The following is a 13,286-nucleotide window of genomic DNA, read 5'->3' as shown; positions in this document are numbered from 1 at the left end:
GTTATAGACATAGAAGCAAAGGGTGCAGTATAGGGGATGGATGTTGCTGTCAGGCAGCATGGTTGCTGAATCCACCACGACATCTTTTCCACAGTTTGGAGAAAACTTGGAGCAACAGGTTTGTTGCAGTTATTTGGGTGTTGGCTGCTGAATGGATGTCTCCTTGTTTCCTAGGGGTGTAGGCCAAACAGCATCCCCACCCGTGCATGGTCATGAGGCCTCTTAGGTGGGCAATGATAGGGAGGCAGGTGCACAGGCTCCACCTCCCCCAACTGATCAGTCTCCATGTGCAACCTGCCAAGATGTGATGAGGGGAAACAAGAGTCATGCAAACATTAAGACATACAAAAAGACAACCATTTAAACAAAGGTACGGCAGGTGGCACAATCTTCCAGAAGCAGGGCTAGAAGGAGACAGGGCTCACCCCATGCCGGCCTTATATCACCATGCCCACCTCGGTCTAGACCCCAGACAGCCAATGCAGCTGAACTGCTCCATGCTGGCCAAGCCTCTAATGGCTTTGCCCTCTGTGTGACATACAGCAGGCCAGAGGTTACCCTCACCCGCCACCCCCATCAGAATGGCAATGGGAATGCCAAGTGAGACTTGTGTCATGCTTTGTCCTCATTCTGTGCTCTGCAGATTCATCACCACTCAGATTCATATAAAGAGATAACTTTATAACTAATAATTTATTTAAAGAAAGCACCTGGTGTCTGTTGATTCATTTATCTTGCTTTAACTTGTAATTTTGGCAAATTCACTTAGACTCACCAGTGTGGGAGAAAAGGGGAATACAAATGTTCCACTACAGGAAATCAAACTGATATGTAACAACCATCTTGCCACTTAATCTTTGAAACTCAACTAGCATTACAAGTAAACTGGGTACTTTGAGTACAGTACTTTCTTGGTTTAGTGAAACTGTAAATAATGCAGTAAAACATATTTTAATTCCCTGACATCACTGGCTGTAATGCACAAATTAGTCTAGTGGATGCCATGAGAGTGATGCCCCTGGTGACTGACACCTACCTGACATCATCTTTTGGCACCCATTCTTTCTAACACCTTATTTAATCTATGCTGAGCAGTTTTCCATTGGAAACACAAGTGAATGTCAGGGGCTTCTCAACCATTTTATTATTTCTTGTTCTCCTTTCTCCTCTAAAGAGCAGTGCATACCATGTTAACAACTCACATGGGACAAACTACCTTCTCCCATCTCCACTCAGTCATGTTCTGTTTCTTTTAATCCTTCTGACTGTGCATTTCGTTTCTTCTCCTTCAACTTGATTCCTTCAACTTCTCTCCAACTTTTCCTTCAACTTCTTTTCCTAAACCCAAGAGTTCCATATGCAACATTTCGCTATGATGTACTACTCAAGTATTATTATAACCTCTACATGACAAAGTGTTCAAGTGATCATGCTTCCAAGGCTTCATTGTTGCCTAAATGTAATGCTGTCTGGCTGCCTTCCTCCAATGCCAGATGTTTTGGAGCTGGCTGTGGTTATTCTGTGGCAAGGAGAAAGCACACGACACATGCTTGTAGGCATTGCTTCACACGTCCCAAGGGGCAGCTTCTAGTATTTTAATTTGTTCTGGTGTTGCCTAGGTCAAATTAATCCCTTGTGTTCACTGCAAAGTAAATTTTACGTCACCCACGTATTTCCCAAAATGTCTGTCTCAGGGTATGGGATATCATAACTGGAACACTGAGAATAAGTTCCCAGCTGGTAAATTTTATTAAAATATCAGCATTCAGCTGTGTGAATCATCTCATGAGATGTTTATACATGCTCATATTTTAAAGGGATATGATCCAGACAAATCAAAATTTTGGTATTTTGTTAATTCCAGTGGAAATGTTAAATGATTCACTTTGGCTGAATGGTCACTAGTAAAATGATTCTTGAGACTACACACAATGTTGCACTTGGTTTCACATGAACTGTGAATCAAAGGCAGCAAGGATAATGATAAGAAACTAAATCACAGCTGATATTTCATGGTCAAGTTGCCCTTATAAGAAACCTAACCCCTTGCTTTGCAAATGTAATAGATATTAGCAGACTAATGCCCATTATGCATGGAATGCTTACCTCATACTCTTTACAGCACAGTTGGGTTGTAGTGGGGTCTCCTTGGTCGTTTTTCCATGCACCATTTGTTGCGGGCTACTCCTTGCAAATAATCCGAGGTCCAGCAGTGCTCCCCACCACATCCGCCGCGACAACGCAGCCATCCGATTCTGCTGCTCTCCTATCCCCTCAGCGCATGTCACTTTAGCTCCTGGAGGGAACTGCACTTTTTGGAAAAGCCCGCACAGAGCGTGGGGGAGTGGGAAATTCCGGGGTGTGACTCTAAGGCCCAATTTCCCGCCGCTGAAAGTGATGAGTATCCTTCCATCCAATCAGGCCACGGCTTCCTGTTGAGCTAGGTGCCGCAATTCAACCCCCAGTCATACAGGGAAGGCGGAAAAAAAGAAAGCACACGCTGTGGTTGACAGTTGACTCTCCTTTTTGTTTCGCTGGCAAACTATTCCACAAGGTTTGTTTTTAAAGGGACCATGGCTCTGTATTCTCAAAATACTTTTGGGCTAGGGGAACTTAAAGATTAAGGGTGTAATGGGGGTAGGAAATGGCACTCCAGCCAATAGAAACAGAGACCCGCCCTGCCGATCTCCGGCGACCGCGCGGCTGTGTTGAGTGCTGTGTTACTGAAGCCATGGTAGAAAGCAAAGTTTTTCAAAGGGGCTAGCTGCGGTGGGGAAGGTGACTGCGCGGCCAAAAACATGCGAATTCAGAAGAAACTGGTTTATTAGATTTGCCTCTGCTTTCTCTTTTGAAGTGGGGAAACGGCCCTTGTTTGAAGTGGGGAAATGGCCATTTACATGCAAAGAGGTCCATGCAAAGAATTTATCACCCATGCCTGGAGTTCGACTTGCCTGCTGAACTCTTCCGGATCTCTGTTTTTCCTGGTTCTTTAAACTCCATCCATCAATTCACTCTTAAAGGCATAGATCTCCTCACACCCAGTAGTCTCAAGATTGCTGGCTTTGTTAAAACTCTTTAAATTGCTGTCATATCAATATTGCTGTTATATCAATATTGTAGTCACTTTCCAAAAATAATTCCCAAATGAAAGAGACAAAGCAATTCCCTGGGCCACACTCTGCTGTAGAAGGGGACCATGTCCTAGAACTGACATTATCACTTTCCCCACTCAACACACACATATATCTCCTGCTGCTTCTGCTGCTGCAGGAGAAGAGAGAGGCTTGTTAATTCAATATTCCTCAGTATTTCAATATTCCTGTATTAGATATATCAGTATTTTTTATAAATCCAATAGGGTACAAATACTTGAAGTTGAAATAAATCTTTTAAACACCATTCCAATCATTGGCAAGGATGGAAGTAGAGCAGTGGGAGGCAGGATGGAGCAAAAAAACCCAAATAAAAGAATAATGCAGAGCCATTGTTTTCATCTTCCCTGCAAAACAGGGGAAAAGATCACTTTTTGTTTGATCTGACAAACAGCAGAGATTATGGGATCAGCCACATAGTGAATATGAAGGAGGGGGGCAGAGAAATCCGTAATGGAAACTCTGCCCTGAAAAAGAATCTCTCCTTAGCATGGGACAGAGCACCAGTGTATAATCGGCCTAAAACTGATTATTAGATTCAAGGGTGAAACACTGCCTTCCTCCAATCCCAGATGTTTTGGAGTAGGCTATGGTTATTCTGTGGTAACACTATCTTTCTACTTCCTTTGAGAACTTCAAAGTCTTCTGTTTAGCATACCCAGTTGATTTCAGCTTTTCTCTTGCTCAGTCCTAGACACAAGTCTGTAAAAAGTCATGCTCTGTATAGTAATTTAGTATAGCATAGCAATTATCATCTTTAATGTTTCCTTCCTAATACATCAGTTGCCATAGTCCTTGTCTTGTGAAAGGACATATTATTTTCATCTCTGTCCAATCAAAAACTTGCATTACACTCAAGTCCAGGTGTTTGTTTTCCTTATTGGTGGCTACGTTTAACATTACCTGCCTGCAGCCACCTCCCATGAATGTCATATTCTGTTCTTAGAATTCCTAGATTCCAGTCTCTCTACAGTTGCCAACTATGGCTTTGGAAATTCCTGGAGGTTTGAGGGGGAGCCTAGGGAGAATGGGGAATAATGCTAGAGAGCCCATACTCTAAAGCAGACATTTTGTTCAGGAGAATTTATCACTATAGTTGGGAAATCAATTTTAATTTCAGGAGATATCCAAGCAAACCAACTCACCACTCTTTAGAGTGAACGATAGAATGAAAAAAGTGTATAGAGTTGAAGAGTTGGATTCCTGAAATCAGGCCACAATTTCAGAAGTCCATAAGTAGAAAGTTCTCACCATAGCAGTTCAGTCCTGGTGAAATAGGTTTCAGCGATTAATGAATGCTTATATAATTTTTCAAGCTGTGCTTCCATTCTGATTTGGGGCATAGCAGTGAGTATGCTATTGTTAAGATGCCCTATTCTTGTCATTAAGTTTCAGCAAAAAACATGATTGGATAATTTGCTTTTGCTTTTGTTGAATTAATAGAACCAGTAGGTTACAAAAACTGTCTTTTCTGTCTTTTCTTATCACAGACTTTAGGAAGAACAGGTCTCTTCAGTGTGTCAGGATTTATGTGTGTTGATAAATCAAGCCTAGTGTGACTGATTTGTTAACTGCTATTCAGATTTTTGGGATTTTTTGCCATCTTTTCTAAACAGAATGAACTGGACAGCTTGGATAAAGGGCAGCAAAGGTGATTCTGTATCATCATACTTCTGCCCCATAATGTCTCAAGGAATCAACTGAGTCCTGTGCTTAGGGAGAGGCCTTTTTACTGGCTGATGTAGTGGGCATGGAAGTTTTGGGTGTCGTGATTGCAACCCAGTTTCTCAACAGCTATTGGCTAGGTGGAGTGACACTGTGCATTTTTAGTGCATATTGAAAGTGATTTTGCAAGGGCAGGTGGACTGAAATAATTTGTCTGGGGAGATTTCATTACAAAAATCTCTCTGGTAGATTTTAAGACTGTGAGAGTCACTCTTTAATTTGATGGCTACATTAATGTAGTTTGTTATTTTGTGGAATTACAAATTATTAGTAAATGTGACTGAGGCACAGGAAGCAGTATTATAAAATAATATACAGATTTGTTTATTCGTTTTTGTAACAGGTTTAACTTTCATATTTAAAATATCTGCTGTTAGAATGTTACTGTAATAATATAGGTTTACATCTTTCTGCTGATACAGTACTTGCTTTTCCAGAGAATTATTGTTACATGTGGATTTCAGCAAAAGGGCACCCAACTTCTATCAGAGGTTTTATGCGCTGACAACTATTGCAGTCAATGTATGACAGTTCCAGTTTTCGAATGCTATTCAACTCAGCCAAACCCCACAGTTCAGAAAAACAGAGTTCTTCCAGTCTGCTTTTGTCTGAAGACAGGCCTATTCTCAATTAAGATCACTTTTTCTCAGTGATCTTAAACAAATAACCAGAGCCAGATTGCAAAATTACTGATCCTTCAGCAGTCAGATCCTTTCCCCCCTTGAACAACTACCAGGTGGACCTTCTGTGGTTCTGATATTTGGGAAGACATCATGGCTGGAGAGAGAAACTATACCAGTCTAGGTGTTAAAATACATCTAGTTTGATGAAAATCCAATGTACAAGGTTTGACCCTAAAGGAGAGCTTTGAATGAGGGTTGTGATGCTGAAGAAAGATTAATTTAACTGTCATGCCATATTGGCAATCAAAAATACTTCCAAGCCTTTCCCTATTTGTACATAAACATGGGTGGGAGGAACCATGGCAATGTTGGGGTCAGTTGGGCACTATCCAGTGCTCTCCACTGCTTTTGTGACTCCTCTTGATCCTGATCCAGCAAGGAGTATGGCAAATCCTAAACATATCGCCAAATCCTAAACAAAGAAGAGCCTCGACAATTGCAAGGTTTAATGTATTACCTTCGGCTCTTCTGACGGGAAGATAGAGGAACCAAAAGATTTTGCCCTTGTAATAATGGTAGTGTGGAAATGCTTGTGCACTCTTTGTTTGAATACCCTAGGCATGAAAAGATCAGGTCCAAATATAAGGGCTCAATTTTGGCAAATTGCTTTCAGTTGTAGGACTATTACAGGATACATTACTTGTTGAATAGTGCTGATTTGACATTTTGTGAGACAGTTGCAAATTTTCTGCTTGAAATTACGAATGCTTAAATTTTGCTTTGTTCAAATGTTCATCTGTTGTTTGTACTGTCATTGTACTGTAGTATTATTGTAATTTATGCCAATAAAGGCTTATATTTTGTTATATTTTGTGTGTGTTAGACTCCTCTTTAGACCATAATACATGGCATGGGAATTATATTATAGGATACATAGGATAAAATGTCACAACAACTCACTTCCCACCAATGCCCATTGGCTGGAAGTGAGTCCCTCACATTCCAACCGCCTTCCTTGTGATCGATGTTTCTTCATTCCCCTGCCTTCCCTCTCACATCTGCCACCGGTCTCTCCATCCTCCTCCCTGGCCTCTTCCACTCACCCTCCCCAAGTCAAATCAGGCTGATGGGGCAATGGCATCCTGCTGCCTGCTGCCCTGCTAAGCCCCCCACTGGCTCTCCATCTCCCTGCTTGCCCTCTCCCACCCCCCAAATACAAGCCAGGTCACTGGGGCAGTGGCACCTTGCCACTCACTGTTTTGCCGAGCTTGCCCCTGGCCTCCCCATCCCCCACCCCCACAGTCAAGCTAGGCCAGAGGGGAAGTGGTTCCTTGCTGCCTGAATCCCTGCCAAGCCTGCCACTGGCCTCTCCATTCCCTCTGCCTGCTGTCTCCCACCCCCTCAAACCAAGCCGGGCCAGTCCCCCATCCTTTCTCCTCCCCCCCCACAAAACCAGTTGGGGCACCTACCTGTCTTCCCTCCACCATGCAGCCCCCAAGCAGCCTACCCAATCGCCATCTCTGCCACCTCCTGCTGCTTTTCCTGCCTTCTCAATCCACCCCTCGCCTCCCCTGTCCTGTCTAGAGCCCTCTGTATTCTTTACTACAGCAGACTATACCTCTAGTTTGCTAGAATGTCTCAAGCATTTTAGCAAAAATCTAGAGGGGCTTTTTAGCTGTGAAAATGCTGAGTTAAGAACTATAACACACAACCCAATTAGTTAGGACATGTAATATTCATGAGAAAAAGATAAAGGAAAAGATTTAATAGTTTCAATACTTGGAAGTGTATCCTGTTCTGCTTACAGTGGCAAATTTAAAATACTTCTTGTAAATTTGCAAACATTCTGAAAAGGAAAAAAAAGTTTTCTGCCTCAGAAAAAAAGGCAAAGATGATCTCTTTGCGGTAAACAAGGCAGGGTTTTTTTCCTCCAAAAGAAAAAAAATATTCCATGGGCATTTCATATTTTACACAGGGAACAAATATGAAGAAGGGAAAGACATATTTGTTCCATAGTTGATGTCTCTCTGCAAGAGAAAATGCATGGAGACCAATCAGATAGCTGGTGCCCTCAGAAATCATAGTACTACAAGCTTCTTCCAGGTAGGGGCTGGAGTTCTCCTAGAATTACAGTTACAATCACAATTACAGAATTATTCCAGATTAGAGTGATCCGTTCCCCTGGAGGACATGATGGTTTCAAAGGATAGACTATATAGTATTATACCCTGCTGAGCTCCCTCTGCTTTTCAAACTCTGGTCTTCACAGGCACTGCCTCAATGGGCCTTTCCCCACTCTTTTCCATCTCCCTTATGCCGTGCGCTGCTCTCAGCGCGCGGCATCCCAGGCGATGTGCTCATGTACCGTCCCCATCGCACCCCGCGCTCTCATTAGGGTCATCAAAAAAGGCACCTTCTTGCAAGAAGTAGCGCTTCTGGGATGCTAACACTTGGCCATTGAGGGGGGGGCGCGACAGCGGCAGTGTCGGGGCGGCTGCACTGTAGCCGCCCCTGTCATGGGGAGTGCCGGGGGACCCTGCGCTACTCTCCTCAAGTAGCACGGGGCTTAAAGTAAGTGGGGAAAGGCCTTATATCTCCAGGCATTTCCTAAGAAAGAATTGGCAACTCTCCCCTGACTGAGCATTCTTCCTTTAGAAAACATTTGAAGGCTTGTGGCTTTCAGTGTGTCAGGGACAAATACATTTATGGGTGTAACTCCCACCTCTTTGGGATTATATTATCAAGGGTTGCATTACTGCCCTGAAGGGTTTCCTTTGTCGTACTTCAGGTATGATGGGAAAAATGTTCATGTTCTTTTTCTTGCTTGAAGAGTGCATTTAGGGAACTGGCATAAGTGTCAGCTTTTCCCTCTTTAATGGAACAAACAGTTATAAGCAGAAGATTTCATACCACTTCCAAATGTGCGCCAATTCCTTTAGATTCAGAATTCTTAAGTATTTATAGAGAATCACGGTTAATATTGAACGGTTCATGTTGACAAGTAAACGTCCAACGGAAATTCCGACCTTACAAGTGGTAAGGTTCAGATATAATGGGGAAGGGATCTGAGCAAAATGTCCGTGTGGAACTCATAGGCAACTGGAAGAATATATATTGAAAAATAAAGGATCAAGAAAAAATAAGCACAGATCTGGCTTCTTGCAAATGTTTTTCAACTGGTGAGTTGACTGAATTCAGCATCAACCTTACCCAAATTTATTACTCCCTCCAAACAGTCAGATCCATCGGGCAATGGTCTAGCTACCTAAAGGAAAGTGTGGTCCTGCTGCCGGATCAGCATGTGGGTGTCCTCTTTAATGCAACTTTGAAGTATTATGAAGGGCTTGGAGCCTAGTAGAAATGAAATTGCTAACCACAGGAGAGTAACATCAACAACTTCTCCCATAATTAGTAGCAGGGATTTTTCCATTAGTGGGTCTCTCATTATTAGTTATGCAATCTTACCTTGGGAAGGCTGCCAGGCCCACTTCTTCCCATGCTTAGGATGTTACTGAGCATCTAATTTTTAAAAGCTCTTAGGTTGGAAAGTTGAATGCTGCTGATCTTACCTTGCAGGTGTTTGCTCTATTTTATATATGCCTCTGAACTTCAAACCACTTCTGATTTATTGGTTATTTGCAATTTTATTTTATTGATTTATGCAAGCAGCATTTAGGACCATTGCTAAATTAAGAAGTGAAATTATAAGCTTTACATGATTCATAAAATCCATATTCCTTATCATTTTTGAGAGATCATACTGTGCCTCCCTAAAATTAGTACTGGTCAAAGTTCAATGAATAGATGCCCAGTAAACAAATTATAATTGAGTGTAATTTGAATTTCAAATGGTCACGTTCTTTGTGAAGCAATTTGAGTAGACTTGGACTAATTCTGCATAATTTTGTAACTGACAGTGCAATTCACGGGTGGTGGAAAGACTATGGAGCCGGTATGACCCTGACACTACACTGGTATCATTGCCTGTTCACCGAGTCACCATTGCAGACACTGTGCATGTGCTCCTCCACTGCAGGAGCACACACTTGCACCAATGGGACCATTCTCCAAGGTGGAGTCAACTTTAGTTGTCTTCCTCAGGCCTTCTAACCTGGGAATGCCCCTTGTTGCTGGAATAAACTCATGCCAGCGAAAAGGCAGGTACAACCCATTTGACTGAATACGGCCTTTCAGGGACAGCAAGTTTCCTTTTAATCTTTCCTTGCCATGTTGCAACAAACCTCTGTGGAGGCCATGTGACTGCGCTATCTCTGTCTGCCACCAAAGTACCCTCCTCCGTGGATTGGGCTGCCTGATACTTGGAATTAGATATGTGTTCATAAGAAAAGAGAAACAATTAACTTGGTATTAGAAAAATATTTGTGGGAAATAATTTCATAGAGAAACAATTAACTACCCCCCAAGGGGAGAATAACATCACAGCTAGCATAGCCATGGCACAGCTGCACCACTTCCTAATACTGGCTTGCTACATCACAATGAGGAAGTTGACAGTGCATTGCCCTTTCCCCCGTGAAAGTGGCATATGCAGCTCAATGGGCTGCACCAACAATTTTGATGGCATAAGTTTGCACAGGCAAACATGGGCATATTCAGGCTAAAGGGACTTAGGAAGCCGAAGGATGCTGGCCCGAATCAAGGAACACCCCCTTCAGTGTGCCGAATCAAGGAACACCCCCTTCATGTGGCTCCCCAGCACTAGTGTGAGTACCCCTATGCCAACATAGATGCTTTTTATGTCAGCACAAGTGGCATTTATCCCAGCGCCAGGTTCACACTGCTTCCTAACCCTAACCCTCCTCCACCCCCAGGATTGTAATATCGGTCAACTAACAAATCCAGAGAACTAACACATATGGGATACAAGAAATACAGGATACAGCATTAGAACCTGGTGATGTTTTAATCTATATTTTAAAAAGGAAATTAATGACTAGTTAAGCAAGAGAGAAAAACTGTAAAGACGGAATCTGCTGTAAAGAAATAGACAGTTTTTATTGTCTGTTCTCTATTGCAGTTGCTGATGTAATGACTGCTTGCACAGCATACATTCAAGGTCAGTCTGTGGTAGTTGAGCCAACAGTCATAATTCTTCTATTACTTTTGGGTCTGAATTCCTGACTTTTTTCCCTATTGTTGAAAGTTGCCTGTGTGAGGTCTACAAATTCTCTCTCTCTATCCCCCCCTTTAGACATTTATAGTTTGCTGGGGGGAGGTGTCTGTTTGTTTTAGTGGTTCCTCTCTTTTCCTCTCCTCTCTCCTCTCATGTCATCTATAAGAAGACTTTCCCAGACGTTGGGAAAAAGAAAAGACGAACAAATAGATTGCAGGGAAAGCCCAGATATAGCATTTTAATTTACAACATATAATTTCATGCTCAGACAGGAACACAGAACTTACTTGAGCATGTCTAGTTCAATATTTTTTTAATCTAAGAGTTCTCTTAGGCCAGGAAAACAGTACAAACAGAAGGATATATTCTGACTTTATTATTAGACCTTTGGTTCAGTGAAAATTTGGCTATATCTCATTTTTCCTTCTGCATATCTTATTTGAAGTCTAGTATGCACTTGGAACAATCTCTTGTTTATCAGCTCTAGAACCTTCAGGATTGTGGTGAAATCTATTGATATCATTTATAACTAAGCATGTACATGAACTATAATACTTGAGGGTTGTCCTAAAAATTGCCATAAAAGGAAGATGATGCTGACAGGGAAACAAAGAAGTCATATCTATGATCACACATACATTCAAGACATTCTGAGGGGGTAAACCTTTTTTGCCCAAAATTATGTGCATATTCCACAAATAATAATGAGATATATGTTACAGGCCCAGTTTTCTTGGCCTGATGAATTCTATAATCATTCATGTACTACATATTAGGGGATTGGAAAAAATAAGAGTTAAAATACAGTGTTCATAACTAGAAGCACTGTCTGTCAAATGTGAAAATGGAGTTTAGGACTTCAAAAAGAAATGGGTCTTGAAATTATTTCCACATCAAACCATGTTCAAATCTGCAGCATGCTCACTGGATGAGTCTGGGCAAATCACTCTTTTAACCTAGCCTACTTCCCACAGTATAGTTGTGAGGATACAATGGTGGTCAGAAAGATATATACCACCCTGAGCTCCCCAAAGGAAGGACAGGATAAAATGTATTTAATATTTCATAGAATGTATGCAGTGTTTAGTGCAAACCATTCACATGTTGCTCAAGGTGTTTCATTGGCTGTTTTATTTATTATTGTTTTATTGGCTATCTCTGGCATAATCATCTATATACTAATCATCATCTATATACTAATCATCACCTATACACTAAATAGCAAAGTTAATCCAATCTGAGGATTCTTTTAAAAAAACAGCATTCCCGTCTTCCTTTTGTCAGTAAACACAGTTGTAATTCTGAAAGATCTCCAGGTTTCACCAGGAGTTTGGCAACCCCATGTCTGATGGCAGCCTCTAGGTGACTTGATGCCACTCAGCATACATGGCTCAGCTAGGTCTGGCTGTTTACTAATGTGCAGCAGCAGTCACTAGGGGTGTGCACCATTTGGGGAAGCATTTTTTGGTTTCAGCTTTAAAAGGCCTGGAAATGTTCAAAAAAGCTGGAATCCTATACTGACTATTCCAGCTTTTCAAATTGTGGGGGTTTTTTTAAAGCTAAACCTAAAAAAAATCTTATCTGCAGAGTGGAATGCAAGAATCAGCTCAACCGATCTCTGCATGCACCTCTGTTGGCTGCCCTGCTGCCTCTGAAGCCTGCTTGAGCTTTAGAGGCAGCTGGAGAGAGCTGTGTGCAGGGACTGGGTAGCCCCATTTCCTGCACACAGTTCTGCTGGTTGTCCTGCTGCTTTGGAGGCATCAGGGGAGAGCGGTATGGGGATGGGTGACCTGATCCCTTCATGCAGCTCTGCTGGCTGTCCAAATGCCTCTGAAGACTTCTTGGACTTTAGAGGTAGCAGGGGAGAGATGACTGAAAGCCAAGAAAGCTATTTAGCTCTGCCTGGATAGCTGGAGGTTTTTATGGCCAGTTTTCAGTTATTAGTGGCACAAGACTGCTTGAGTCCAGATTTTGTCAACATTCTCTGATTTCCTTCTCCTTATGAACCACATAGCAATAGATAACCATAAATGGAAGATTGCCTCAATGTGAATTTCACACTGAAGAGAAGGAAAGCGGAAAATTGTAAAGATTAAAATAACAATAGACAAGGTTCAAAAGTAAATAAAACTGTATAAAAATAAAACCTCACATTTTTAAATTAAGGACTTATACTGGTCAAACGAAAAGCAAGGTTCTGTTTTTTTCATGTTTCCCACATCCTAAATCTCTATGCTGTGCTTCATGTTTGCCTGGTATGAGTTGAATAATTCCTGGCAATTTAATAGTGGAACTGAAAAAGATGAGGTTTGGAGAGGGATCTCAGCAGGGTGTAAGGCCTAGAGTCCTTCGTCTCCCACCCATTCCTCAGGCTCACTGCATATCTTCCACAATGGACTTTGCTGCTAGTAGTAAATATAACTCAATACTATCATAAAGTTTCCACCACTATCACTTCAAAACTGGGCAAACGGAACTGCTTAATGTTCAATCAATTTGCCACTACCCCCTTTGCCTCTCCCTCCTGTTCCCTGGGAAACCTGCTATAGGGAGAAACAAGGCTGTTGGAGTCTACATTTGAACCCGAATTGTAAACCTTGTAAAAAACCTTGTAACCTTGTAAAAAAACTTGCTGCCATTGTGCAAATATTA

The sequence above is a fragment of the Sphaerodactylus townsendi genome, linkage group LG10, assembly GCF_021028975.2.
Source record: "Sphaerodactylus townsendi isolate TG3544 linkage group LG10, MPM_Stown_v2.3, whole genome shotgun sequence".
NCBI classification, from domain to species: Eukaryota; Metazoa; Chordata; class Lepidosauria; order Squamata; family Sphaerodactylidae; genus Sphaerodactylus; species Sphaerodactylus townsendi.
The sequence above is the reverse complement of the archived record's forward strand: the minus strand, read 5'-3'. Positions refer to the sequence as shown.